General features: G+C 39.8%; 1 protein-coding gene across 2 annotated transcripts in view; it reads left to right on the plus strand.

Annotated features, from left to right (window-relative positions):
* Window positions 1-15,032, plus strand: part of form3 (formin 3) — a 122,507-nt gene that overhangs the window by 5,963 nt on the left and 101,512 nt on the right. For both annotated transcript variants that reach the window (XM_065236143.1, XM_065236144.1), the window contains exon 2: window positions 6,001-6,770. The gene's annotated coding sequence lies outside the window, so the exon portion shown is untranslated. The remainder of the gene's footprint in view (window positions 1-6,000; window positions 6,771-15,032) is intronic.

Here is a 15,032-nt window from a genome sequence, read left to right on the forward strand (position 1 = left end):
ATAATACTAGGGTTCTGATGCATGGTCATTATCGGTATCATACCTTAATTTTGTTGCTAAGGAATCCTATTTTGACTGAAAAAGGGGCGCGCCTTTGGAGGGTATTTCAACACTCCGAAGGGTATAAATAACGGGACCTTTCAATTAGAGTCTGATCCTTGCGATAAATGCGAGAATGACAACTGTAAAAAAATCGAATACTTCATCATTTCTCAATAGTGATTGAGTAATACGACATGCACTAAACTAAGGACACGGGATATACTACAATATTTTAAATTACTGGTCGCAGTGGTGTTAGGTCCCGAACAGAGGGAAAAAAACGTTCATAGACATCTTTAAAATTTGTCTAAAGGAGTGAAATCGACATCCTGCATAAAATTTGAACCAGTTAAAATCTGGGAAGCTCAAGGTACTTCAACTTACTTTTTAGGTTGTTACTCTACGTGATTTTTAGGACGAAAAATTAGAAAAAAAATGTTGTATTGGATCCCACGGTGAATCATTTTCAGACAGGTCTCAAGAGGGGTAAAATAGTGTTGCCGGTGGTGTAGTGGTAAGCGTGATTACCTCTCACACCACAGCAGGCCTGGGTTCAATCCTAGTCGGCGCCGCCGGGATGTTCTGAGGCATAACATCTCTGATCACACCTTCCTTGGGAAAGGAAGTAAAGCCGTTGGTCCCCGGTTCATGAGTTGATGAGTCGATAGGTAGGGTCCAGATGTAGGAGCTGCCTCCCTGGCGTCGGTAGCATTGGTGCTCAGCACGGAAAACAAGATCGACGGAAAACAAATCAAGGAAAAAAAGAAAGGTAAAATCGTCTATTTTAAAACAGTGATGGATTGAGCAATGCTTATTTGTTTGTTTTAAATCTTTTCTACTATACACACAGTGTACTTCATCTCCTCATATATTGTATAAAATGGCCTCTTTAAGTCTGATATTTGACGTTAAGCATCTACAACTATATAAAACTATAAAAAGTTGCATGAAAATCGGAGAAGGTTGAGTCTGATCGATTCGTTATTTGGGCATGGAACTGCTCTATACAACCTTGCCAACCAAAGATTCAAAAGTTTCATAACATTAATGTTACTGCTTTTAAAAGCTGTGCAGCTTTAGTTTTAGCTTTCTTATATAATTAATGTATAAAAATTAAAACGCTTTGCGAAGTTATTACTTTTTTAAATAAGAGCAATTTTTCCCAAATTTACAATCCTTGTAGATACTTTTGAGACCCAGCATTTGTCAGTTTGAAACAATTATTTCCCATTTTGAACTTCGGCTTAATTTTTGGTTCTTGAAGCATACTACTATAACTTATAGTTTACCTATAAGTAATAGAGTGGATCATATTATCGATTTTGCTCCACACAGCGCTATCGATTCTAAATGAAGTCTCAACAATGCTCCCAAAATGTGTGCTCATTTGGCAATCTCAGAGTGTACGGGCCCTTTAAAGTTTATAAGGGAATTAGTTCGGTAACTGATTTTTTTTGTTAGCCCCGTCCACAAAATGCTTTAAGGGTAAGCTTGCTATTTGAATGTATGAACAGGAACAGGATCGGTTATCGAATTTATCACATATTTGAAGGGAAGATAGTTACTTGTTCTGCAATTAAATACAGGGATGATTTTGAAATATGGTTTTCTGATCAAGAGTCACAAAAAAGACATTTAATCAATTATGTCTCAATCAGCGAATCCAAACACATAAAGCAACCAACGATACAGACAAAACGGTTGCTACGACTACCATGACAAACTCGCTCTGTAACATAGCTCGATCCGAGTGGTAGAAGGATAATGATATATTGCTTGCCTGCTTTGTTGCAATATACCCGGATGAGGACAAAGCTTGATATGAATCGAGAAAAGACATAACAAAAAAATTCCCATTAACACATGTGTATTATCTTCGGGTTTACTTCGTGAAGCAGCTTGCCAACAATTTTCTCGTTTCCTTCTACCGCCCCGAGTGAGGGCTGCTTGTCATGAAAAAGAACGAAGAAGATTATATCATTATTGCTTTCCACTTCTGACATAGTGTTATTATTCGGTTCGTTGATCGCTTGTCATTTTGTCATTTGGAGATATTTTTGATTTCTTGGTCTCAATAGCAAAATAAGATTTGTTCCATTCTGCATCCTACTTTTCATTGATGTGAAATTATGATGACAAAAGCCTTCCGCTACTCGTTTTCACGAGCAGTAATCTGATCATACAGAAGTCGTGCAGATCTGGAAATTTCACTCGGTGCTTACTTCTCTGCAGTTATTCACTGAGTTGTATTTTTAGCATCTCACATATAAAAGATCACCATTTGTGTCATTAAACATACGTTTCATTATTGAACAATCTTTAAAATTAAATTGTCATTAAACTGTTATATTTATTTTTTGAGACTTCCGTATTATGTTCTCTACTTTTTTTTAATTGTTCATTTATCAACTTCAGATAACCCATCCTATCATACTTTGTTTATATACTTATCTATAGCTTATTAAACCTGTTTCCAACATTTAATGTTCCTTCTACGCGTTGTTCTTATTGCGTCTTATTTTTAAATAAATGTTATACGACATATTTGTCTTCATTTCCTATTTTTGTTTGTTTATCGCGCATGGGCCGTTTTGGCACTTTTCAAGGGATTCGATTAAATCATTCCTCAAAAACATCAGCCACTTCAAATTTCTGAAATCACTTGCAAAATCTAACACTCAACCAAAACTTGAGCACCCCTAGGAGAAGTCCGCAAAATTCAAATCCCGCGTACGAATTCTTTTATTTTTATAATGATGATGTAAATTTTCAACGCACTCCGATTGGGACACCTTCGTCAGCACGACATCACCACCGCTGCTGGTAGGATGTCTGGCTTGGCTGATTTGCTGGGGTGGCGGTACCCCGCTGCTAGGTGTCAGTGGCGAAAACAAGCCTTCAACTTTCCGAGATAATTAATCGTGCAGAAATTCGGAGAGAAAAAGCAAACGCCGAAAAAAAAATCAACACTGCTCAGTAATAAATTCAAGAGAACCCTCAATACCGGAATGCCTATAACATGAGAGTAGTGCATACAAACGATCATAAAAAATATATATGATTCGATCGCCATTCGAAGGAGCTGCGGTAATCTTTACTAATTTTCTCCTCAATGGCTTGAAAGGGCTTCGAGGTTAAAACGTTTAACTCTCGTCCGCTCCGCCGCCGGTTCTCTTCTCTGTGGTACGATTTTGCGGTGGTTCCACGTACGAATCGTCCCCCCTAAGCGTGGCTGATGGCGTTACCCAGTCTACGCCATTCACCCTCCATCTGCAGCTCTAGTGCGCGCGATGGAAGTCCATAATCCGAGGATTAAAATATCAATTTCAAAAAGTGACGCACTCTGAGTAGATATCGGAAAATATAAACACATAAGCAGTTTCGCTCAACCGATGATAAAGAAGAATGGGCCAGGCTTGATGGGATTTTCGAGAGTGTTATTTTAAGCGACATTTGCCTACGTCTCGTTGATACCGCAAAATTTGGGAACCATTTTTAAAGGCACAAGTAGATTTTAACAAAGTGATTGCACGAGTCGCAAAAAGTCCTTTATCTGACAGGAGCAATTAAGATGACGACAACACCGGTAAGCGAATGGATTTCGACTGGAATCAAGGATGGATAGAATAGTTTAGGGACTGTGGTGAATGGATGGCGGAGCAGTAAAACCGACAAAAGACAATTACAGATACTGGCGACAGGTGTCGGAGCACCATCATCTCAAATCGAATACCGGAAACTGAGTACAGTTGAATTGTGTTTCTGGATTAATTGCGAAACTGACCTTGGAAATTGTAATCTACTCCTCGCTGTTATGAGAACAATCAAAACAACTTTCGGAGCTGGGCGTTTTGAAGGGGATAATGCTGGTTTCTGCGAAGCTTGGTGATGCATCTTGCACTATTATACATTTTGGTTCTGGTAATACATATTTAGAAGCCCATTAGATTTGAAATATATTCCGAAAACAGAACTCTTCGATGCCGTCCTTTCACCATTGCAAGATCGAACACCCAGGTTATAATTCGGACTACACTGTGACTGGCAGCGTGTGCAACAGATGGCGATAGCACTCTAACGACAAACTCCATAATAGTTTACACTATGGCGCCAACGGGTGTGCCTTTGCCAAGTACTAAATGTTTAATTAATCCGTGGAGTGCATAAATGATGAACTTAACGAGTATAACGACTGAGAAACAATCATGACAAAAATTGTAACATGACGAACCAAAACGTCGGGCAAAGATTTCATTCTCCTCTGCAACTGCTCAGCCAAGTTTGTCTCTCATTCTTTGATCGCTGGCTGCGTGATCATTGATAGAGATAATTTACCTAATAGTTCGTTTTCCAGATTTTCCATACAAAGGACATAGGAAGTAGTTCGATTAGATGCCTGCAAATTAATAAAACTCCATAAAAAGTGTGTTCAGAATAACCAGTCAAGCAATCGTAACAGTAAATTATACATTCAAAAGTGTTTGATTATTTCACTTTACAGCTTCAAATAAAATTAATTGACATAAGGTTGAGCAATATTCTTATGAATTGCAGGAATCACTTGAACTAATCAACATTCAGTTAAAGCTGGGAAACCGAAGTTACAAAGCAATCAAATTGCTTGATAGCGTTGAATGTCGATATTATTATGACATAAAACGGAATTAAAATGCAATAAGAATTCAAACGAATTCGCAAACCACTGTATTACACTGAAATCGATCGTTAAGAAACCATCACAACCGACTCAGGAGGAAGCCTATTCCGTGGGATTAAATAATCAAATATCCAAAAAAGGTCCCGTCGTAAATTTTAATAACTAAGTCATCGCTGAGAATCTCATTAAACATCACCTATGCCATCGGCGCCTTCAATTAGTGGTAAACCTACTTTTTAATCCTACACCGTTCCTCAAAAATGGGACCGCTGCCCAGAATACTGATTGAGACGTTGGTACGTACGCACGCCTTGTTGTACGTGCCTTTGTCTGGTTCTCATCGGTCCCATAACTCTGCACCCTGGAATTGATCCTGACTGTCAACCAATCATTCTGTAGTTATTTGAAGTCCCCTCACAAATCGAAACTATGTATAACGACCCTACCGACGGCGACGACGCAACCGCCACTGTCAGTCTAGTCGTAAAACATCCCAAATAAGAACGGCGGTGCGGGTACCATATTCCCGTACAATAATTTCAAATATCGATTGGCTATAAAATCGGGCAACAATCAAACGGGTTCGATTAGTTTTGAGAATGATGCCGGCAGAACTATATCCATAATAGTTGAACCAGAAGTCCAGAATGGATACGATGGGATGGACACCTTCTGGTGCGAGCGAACGCGTGTGTATCTGCTGTCTCAATAGTGGAATGATGGCAATAAAACTAGCCTTTTGACGACGTGATGACAATACGGAGGATGCTTTTTGGTACGATTTTTTCTACTTCTGTTGATGACATGAATTGAACACAGAAGCACGCACGCGATTGGATCTGAACATCAGCAGAAATAGACGCACCGTTGCGTGTGCATGAGTTGATGTTCGTGTTTTCTTCAATGGAAATTAATTACTTGCTTTGAGATAAATTTATTCAAGCATAATTATCATAGGAAAGCATTCAATCACACAACTCAACATAATTGTTGATGCTCTTTCTGAACTAGTTGTTTTGTTGTTAGCAGAAATCTTAGTTAGTCAAATGTTTGGTTTCAGTACTGTCTCACCAACAAGTCTGCTGCAAATTGATGCTAGGAATAAAACTTTGCTAGCCATCTATTTTGCAACATGCGTTTTCTTCGAAGCTGTTGACTCCCCCTTCCATTCATGTTGTCTAACACAAGACCATGCTTCGTTTGAAATCTTTGTGTGACGCACGACATTGAAATGCGCAAAAATTCCAATCGCCAATGGTTTAACACCAATTTTCAACACATTATTTATTTACCCTTTCCAGGATCTTCGAGCGCCACACATCGCCGTTGAAGTGTACAGTGCAGACGCAAATCATAAACCAGTTAACAACGACGATCACCATGTGGTGGATTGCGCCGGACTGATCATTTTGGACCACCCCATTAAGTGAGCCACTGCCTGCAATTGTGTGAACTCGACAATAAACCTCCTCAACCCCCCGCCCCGCCACTCAAATAAGCCTCATCGAAACGAAAGCAGAACACTGGCCACGAGCCGCTCAATCCTTGATATCTCCCATGTGTGCAGTGAAAACAAAACAACGAAGAATAATTAGTGTGACACACATCAGAACAACTACACGGATGGTTCGTGCAACAACTGAAGAAGAACAAGCCCAAAAAAAAATATTCACATGTGCCTGTTTGTTTTGCTTAATTGTTATTTGTCGTCTCCCAGCGATTCTTGATTTTGAGTGCTTTACATTTTTTCGCTCTGGTGTTTAATTAAGCATTATCGTTCTATATTTGAGACGAGTTAACGGAAAACAAAAACCCCTTGACTAAGAAATATAAACACCGATAGTACGCGTCGAAAAGCCAGAAGGAAGAAATCTTTTTAATTTTTTCGTTATAAAAAAAAATCTTCACGATAGTGCAGGTGCAGTGCAGTGACACTTTGTAAAAAGTTTCACAGGAACGCAGTGAACAGTTGGTTGAATAGTTCATGTAACATCAAACGGCTAAGTGAGATCATAGTGCGGACTTTCACAGCAATCGTGAGAAACTCCATGCAGGGAATCAACCATTGAAGGTGAGTACAAAATCTGCAATATACCTTCAAATGAATCGCTAAACATACAAAGATGAGGATACATTCAAAATGGTATTCTATCTTATCTTATTCTTACAAATAAAGTTGAAGCTACACGTTATTCAACTTTGACGCAAATGGCAAAGCATAAACTCAATCTAGGAAGTGAATGGTCTCAAAAAAAGAGTGACATTAGTGATCAAATAATTTGAAAAGTGGCTAGTGATTAAACGAGAATATGCAAAATGATAAAGCTAGATAGCTAGTAGCTATTTGGAGGAAGCATGTTTGAGAGGTTCATTAACATTTTAGCACCCATATTTTAAAATCATTTCCTTTACCTTCTTGACTTATAACCTTGGAGTGCCCCAGGGTAGTGTATTAGGGCCCCTTTTATTTACTATGTATATTAACGACTTGCGACTGTGTTATTCATTGCAGCTAAAGATTTAGAAGTTGCCGTCTCATACTTGAACAAATATTTGCGATCTCTAAGAAGATGGTTGAAGTGTAAGCAGTTGAATTTGAATGCAACTAATACTAAATGCAGGGTAATTTCACGGAATCGAGTAAATGATAACGTCTCTGTTGAAATTGATGATGAGACTATTGATCACGATCGGGAGATTAAATATCTTGGCGTGATTAATGAGCATGATCATGAACATGATTAACAGCCCACGGTTGCTACTCTGTTATTGCCAGATCAGCTGTAATTACACAGAGAACCAATAGACGAGGCTTGGGACTAACAATGATCCTCAATGTGTAAAAACTGGTGATCTAAAACTAGGCAATACCAGCGCCGGCCGCGCCCGAACGCAAATCAAGAAAGGAATGGGTAGGAATGTGTTGACGTGACACTCACTTTGATAGAAGCCGAGTTGGATAAAAGTGTTGCCTCGTTTTTTGTAAACGATAACCTGAATTGATGTCCTAACGATCATATATCGCGAATAAGCTTGGGATTGAACCCATGGTCTTTTGCTCAGTAAGCAAAAACGTTTGCCACTAGGCAAACGACCTCCCTTTTATTCGTCGAGTCGTTAACACATAACGATTGACGATTGACGAATCTTGAATGTGGATAGGCCTGAGATTAAACTCATGATGTTCTGCTCAGTAAACAAAAGCGGTCGCTCTAAGGCCACCCCTCATATAACATCATATCGTTACTCGAGTTGTTGTAACCATTCAAACCCGGGACCGACGAAGACGGCAACGAATTTTTGTAAAATACACGATAAACAAACGAATTGACGATACATTTCTTTAATATTTATGAATGGACCTGGGAGCGCTTACTTTCCCAGATCATCTTTCGCCGTTTATCGCCGATAGCAAGCAAATTTGTGGGAAGTTATCAAGCCGGTTTTGTGGACGGGCGATCGACAACGGACCAAATATTTACGTTGCGGCAGATCCTCCAAAAGTGTCGTGAATATCAAGTCCCTACGCACTACCTATTCATCGATTTCAAGGCTGCTTATGATACTATTGACCGTGAAGAGCTATGGAAGATTATGGACGAGAACAGTTTTCCCGGGAAGCTGACCAGGATGATCAGGGCTACGATGGATGGTGTACAGTGCTGCGTGAAGATATCGGGTGCGTTATCGGACTCGTTTGAAACTCGCAAAGGACTTCGACAAGGCGATGGTCTTGTCTGCCTCTTGTTCAACATTGCGCTAGAAGGTGTTTTGAAACGTGCGGGCTTTAACATGCGGGCACGATCTTCAATAAGTCCAGCCAGTTCATCTGCTCCGCTGACGACGTGGACATTGTCGAAAGAACGTTTCAGGTCGTGGCGGAGCAGTACACCAGACTAAAACGTGATGCAGAGAAGGTTGGATTAAAGGTGAATACGTCGAAGACAAAGTATCTGTTAGCTGGAGGAACCGAGCGGGATAGGGCTCGCATAGGCAGAAGCGTGATAATCGACGGGGATGAGTTCGAGGTGGTGGATGAATTTGTGTACCTCGGATCATTGGTGACGTCGGACTCCACAAGACCCTGAGGTCGGGTAAACTTCACCTGTAAATGTACCATGTACGCTGATAAGACCGGTAGTTCTATACACGGCACGAGACGTGGACGATGCTCGAAGAGGACCTGCAAGCACTGGGTTTTTTCGAACGACATCTTTGGTGGGGTATGTGAGAACGATGTATGGAGGGACACGTTTTAAGAATGCCGGACAATAATCCCGCAAAAATAGTGTTTGCCTCGAATCCGGCCGGTACAAGACGAAGAGGAGCACAGCGAGTAAGGTGGTTAGAACAAGTGGAGCAGGATCTTGGAAGTGTGGGACGGTCAATAAATTGGAGGCAAGCAGCCACGGACCGAGTGAAGTGGCGCAACATTGTGATGCAGTTGCAATCCTGAGGGATGTCGGACCAAGATAAGTAAGTAAGTGAACCTGGGAGCGCGTTTTTCTGCTCAGTAAGCAAGCCACTGCAAGCGATGATCTTTCACATTCGAAAACTGAAAGCTACGAAAAGGCACTTAGGCCATCATTAAGTTCCACTTTCACGCGTTGTTTAATGTTTCGATTTGCTTTTATACGCTCGTCAGGCTATTATAACAAACTATGACCGACGTGCCGATTGTTTAAGCCCTGGTTAAACAAGCTATTCAAATGAAATTACGTTCTCGAAAGCAGTCAATAATGTATCCCAAACTGGATAAAGTGTGCGCCCTATTTTTTCTAAACTTTCCGAAGCGTTCCGCCTAGTATCTATCAGTTACTATTTTCTACATTAGTAGCCTGGAATAAATCGTAATGTCTTTTCCTCACAATATTCAACTATGTCCATGCACTCCGACGGTATCGCCTTTCCTATGTTCTAACCTGTTCTAACCAGCGAATCCAAACACATAAAGCAACCAACGATACAGACAAAACGGTTGCTACGACTACCATGATAAACTCGCTCTGTAACATAGCTTGATCGGAGTTGTAGAAGAAAAATGATATATTGCTTGCCTGCTTTGTTGCAATATACATGGACGAGGACATTGCTTGATCTGAATCGAAAAAATACATAACAAAGCAATTCCCATTAACACACATGTATCATGTTCTGCTTTAGTTCGTGAAGCCACTTGTCATGAAAAATGAAGAGGATATCATTATTGCTTTCCACTTCTGACATAGCGTTATCATTCGGTTCGTTGATCGGTTGTCATTTAGTCATTTGGAGATATTCTTGATTTCTTCTAAAACCGTAAAATATATCACGCGCGATCGAAGTTATCCCGCCAGGAAACAAACGGATTGTTTTTAACTGGAACAAGCTCACCAAATACTATCCCCTGGCAGCACCAACACAACCTTAAAACATTTTTGGAAAATTTCAAAAAGAAAGAAAAGGAAAAAAATATACACACCACATAAAACACATAAACAGGGAAAATGGCACTCTTCCTAATGCAAAACTCACCACCATAAACCCTCCATTATTATAACATCATAAACAGAGAAATTATCTGCAAGCATCAACTTTATGAAACAACTTTTCATTTTATTCACGGACGCGTACATAGCATTTTATAAAATTAGATAAGGCACAAGTCTATTTAATACACAACTTGCCGCTGAGTTCATTAAGAAATATCATCAACAACCACTTTTACCTTGCATTATAGTCGATAAGTTCAGAGGTATCCCTTCTTTCAAGAAATTTTAATTCAATTTTTAAATTTAACTCAAATTAACTTTACAATTCAACAGGCATTACTTTTCCGAGTCTTGTCACTATTAACAAGGCATAAAAAGTAACAAGGGCTAAAATGTGTTACTTTGATTACTGAAAAATCCTGTTCCCCTAGTTTGAAATCGTCAGAACTAGGGTTCGGAGATAGATCTAATACCAGTAACGCACCACGAAAAAGTGATCTATTGATGACGAGTTCAACTCTCACATTGATAATGGGACACGTTGGTCATGTTGATTGAAAAACGATTTATCTATTGCCAGTCAAATACAGCTATACAAATTAATTATATCTCCTCATCTAGATATTTGCCCTTCCGTTTTATTTCTGGCCAATTAAACATAAATATCGAGATTACAGCGCTTGCATAATAAAACAATGCGTTTGATTTTGATATGTAATAGATTCACTTCCTAAATTTTGATGCTGGACGCTTTACAATGGTGGTCGGTGAAGCAAAGAATAGTATATTTGACAATTGTGTTCATTTTTAAAGTAGTTAACGGTTTGCTGCCTCAATATGTGTGTGATCGAATTAAAAGAGGAAGTGATTTTCATAGATATAATACTAGAAACACCACATTTCTTGAGTTGTACTTCACAGAATTCATTGTTATAGGTGTAATATATGTTTTCAATTCGATGTTCTTAACCAAATGAACTCAAATTGTAAGTGAATGATCAGTACCTGTTTTAGAATCTTTTGAGCCTTGGTGGAGCAAAATCGATATTTTGAACCACCCTTTAGTATACTATAGTATACTATACATATATTGAACATTATTTTGCTAAATTGAATAAAATGTTCAGCTATAATAGATTGGTTTGTGTCTGTACTAATGAAACTTGAACTCTTCCATCGATTTCCAATGCTCAAAAACTCGAATCTGAAAATCATTCAATTCTTATTGAAATCGACTCCACACAGCTCAAACCCGTTTCCCGCCCACTTTCGGCATATGCTGAGCGATGAGAACAACTTGACCGAAAATCAACTCCAAAGCCATACCCTGGCGCGCCTGCAAGAAGTTTTTGTTTGATGAGATTAAAAGTGAAGTTTTGTCAAAATAAAAAAAAAACCCGCACCTCTCAGCAACCAAGGCTCACACTTTAAAACCACAAAAGCTCACAACTTGAGTGTGTACCCGTTTGAATAACCGACGACGACGACGGGTAGTGATTTGGCAAGAACTCCACCGAAAGACCAGGGATACCTACCTACGGGTGTATTTGAATGAGTGGGTGGACACTGCCAGTTTTCAAGTTTGAAGCTCGGCGAACTTGAAAAAAAAGAAACCTGACTGTCAAGCCTGCGCGGTCATAAAAACCTATACCGATGATGGTCGGTCATTGATACACAAGAGTGAAATTAAGAGGTCATTGAATTCGCGCAAATTTCCATATCGTAGGCTTGCTCTGCGGCGGCACCAGGCTGCATGGACCTGGACGCTCGAGAACCATTAAAAGCCACTTCTTGTCGAACGGCGCGTGAAGAACACGTTGTTGAATATATGGGCGATAATTGCTGACTCCGAAGTAGCATATAGCCAGAAGTTCTTGGTGATTTTGTTTTCGCGTCGGTTATATTTTCGGGAAGCACAAATCGATCGCCCACTAATTATTTTTTGCGAATGAGCGAGCGATCGATCGATCGATCGATCAATGATCTGGTAGAAGGAAACGGTCATTAGAGCAGGGAGAGAGAGAGAGATTCAGTGTGTATGTTGACGCAGACTGGTTGTTTGTATATAATCAACGCCTTGAGTGTGAGCTCAATTGGACACTTTTGGACACTGAAAGTGGATGACTCAAATTGGGCCATTGTTTGATTTGTGAGAAAGTTGAGACATTTATGGGGCGGATTCGATTCTAGTTCTGAACTCCACACAAGGGACTTCCGGGATGCTGGGTGATGCGAATCGGGTACCGTTCCCAGCACCACCGCACGATTAGTTTTTAGAAGAAAAAAAACAATCCACACTATCATTAGTGATTTCATATTCTATGTTTCGTACTTTTCTGCACCTTGGGTACAGATCGCAAATCATGCAGCATTTCTTTGTAGCAACTAAGAACGCCACGATCGGTTGGGCTTCGAGAGGCATGCTCGGTTTCATGTTCGCTCATTTACAATGGCGTGCACAGATGTGAGCAAAGAATATTTTGAGTAGCATATGAAAAGGAACAATGATTCATTTTGACGTTAGATCATACTAAATTTTATCTTTAGAACATTCGCACTAATCGGAACCGTTCTTTACTCCCACTCAATCCTGAAAACGCCAATGTTCATTAGAGTTTCTTCGTGTTATTCTGCCGAAAGCATGATTTAAGAATTATTTATGACTTTTAAGAAGCGAGTAATCTTTTTGCCATGCCACGTTCGTTCTCGATTGAGTCTTGTACATATCACAGCAATGGGCAACAAGGGGTTGCATTGTAATGAAGATCTTGACGATTGATGCTGCTCGCTTGCATCTAAAAGCGTAAAATAGTTACAACCATGACAGGTGAAACACAGCGCGGATACACTCTGCAATTTGACATGTTGCGATATGTGAGCTTTAAGTCACCGATCACGATCGACCACCAGCGCGTCACCCCTCGTCGTCGTCGTTAGCATGAGGGACCTACTTGATTATGCGAATCGAAGCATCGAGCACACGATCACCAAACGCCCCACCGCACCAGATAGCTTGCCTTCTTGGGATTCTGTTTTGTGCACCAGAGCTAAGCCGTAAATTCTCACGGTACAATTTGTTCACCCGTCGTCATCGACGTCGTCGTATTTTCACAACTTTTATTCTTGCCTCGCTCGGAGGTGATTGAAATTGTACATAAAATATCGATAATATAAATCATAATTATGATCCATTGTGCACGGGGTAGAATGGGTGTTGAAGTGTTCCACAAAAAGGTGGAAGCTTGTTGAAAGATTCTGAGGCCAAAATTGGGCTCTTAACGCGGCCTACGTTGAAAGGGCACTTTCGATTGGACCACCGCCGGGCAACATAAACATATGCTCAACAACTCTTTTTTTTTTCTGGGATCGCGCCCTTCCGAATAGAGCATAAATTTCCAACGGGACGGTCTCACTTCATGGGAATTGATCATAAAGCAACAGCAGTGGAAAACAAGTATCAATGCGCGATACGTCGGGTCTAATCTCTGGGCGCATTATTAATATCAATTTACCGTACTCATATGGTTAATATGAGCTGAGGAAAATGTGTAGGGCTCGATTTGAAGTGCCTATATACGTATGCGGTAGGGCAGGAGCAATGTTTTCTCTTCAGATACGAATTGTTATTATTTCACGAAGGGGGCTAAATGTTAAAGAGATTCGTGGCGAGCTGTGTAGATCGGTTTCAAAACTATTGTAAAACATGTTATGCTAAGTATGTTACCAGGGGGTAATCTGATATGCATATAGACACACCGGGGTATGGTTTTTGTATGGTCCCACAGATTGATCGGTTTGGTCGAAAATGGGATATGATTTACGATCTGCACGGTTAGGACGGTGCGGTATCGGTGCTGGTTTTGCTGCAGAAGCCTAAAGTTGCATATTGAAGCGTGCGGACTCGCGGAGTTTTTGGCCGCTTAGAGAAGACAATCAAATGTCAATTATCTTTACGCAGATTTCGATCTGTTTGGTAGCCATTACTGGGCATTATGTCACTCAGCTCTCTAAATAAGAAATTTTCCCTGTGAAATGACAACCATTATGTTGACATTTGTTTCATATTGTTTTACTTTAATCGAAGCGGATTTGTTGTGAGTCGCCCGTGATACGACTGGATAATATTCAACAACAAATGTTACACAAATATACAGTTGACACTGTTACTGGAATCTGACAAACATATAACCAAGGCTGCAAATTCTCATTTCGCATAAAAACATGTTTTTCGGAATAATGAAATCAAAACATGTTCAGATCAAATGTTTTACTAGTAATTAACAAGAAAGGTTTAAAAAGTATGTATTTGATACACATATAACCAGTATAAAGGATACGTAAAACCTGTCAATTTTGCTTTTAAAGAGTCACAACCAGAGTTGGTAAATATCAAGGCCGTCATGTGACAATGAGAAAACAGGTCCTCTCACTATCACGAGACGAAACTACCTATCATAGGATTTCTTGTCATTTTCCAATGATCAAACACTCATAAGAATAATTCTGGGTTTTGACATAAACATTTCTAATTGATTTAGATGAATTTAAGCAAGCAACCGTATGTAATCGGTAGAGTGAATATATAATTAAGATTTTCTCGGTACTAGTAACATTAATAGCAATAAATGAGCTAGTAATTACGATGATCACAACACTGTCACGTTCTGTCATGACAAAAATTACGATGAGATTTTGAAGAAAATCTCTATCATCGTTTTCTCATCCGATGATAGTGACAGAAGTATCTATGTAAATATCGTGTGAGATCTTTCAATGAAAATTACATTTGCCAGCCCTGGTCACAACCAGCGATTTTATGATCGCTGAGTGAGTGAGTTAAAATTTTCTAAAATCGCTGATTG

This window comes from Ochlerotatus camptorhynchus, unplaced genomic scaffold (assembly GCF_037179485.1).
Source record: "Ochlerotatus camptorhynchus isolate MF236.1 unplaced genomic scaffold, CSIRO-AGI_Acam_v1.1 ptg000530l, whole genome shotgun sequence".
Taxonomy (NCBI): Eukaryota; Metazoa; Arthropoda; class Insecta; order Diptera; family Culicidae; genus Ochlerotatus; species Ochlerotatus camptorhynchus.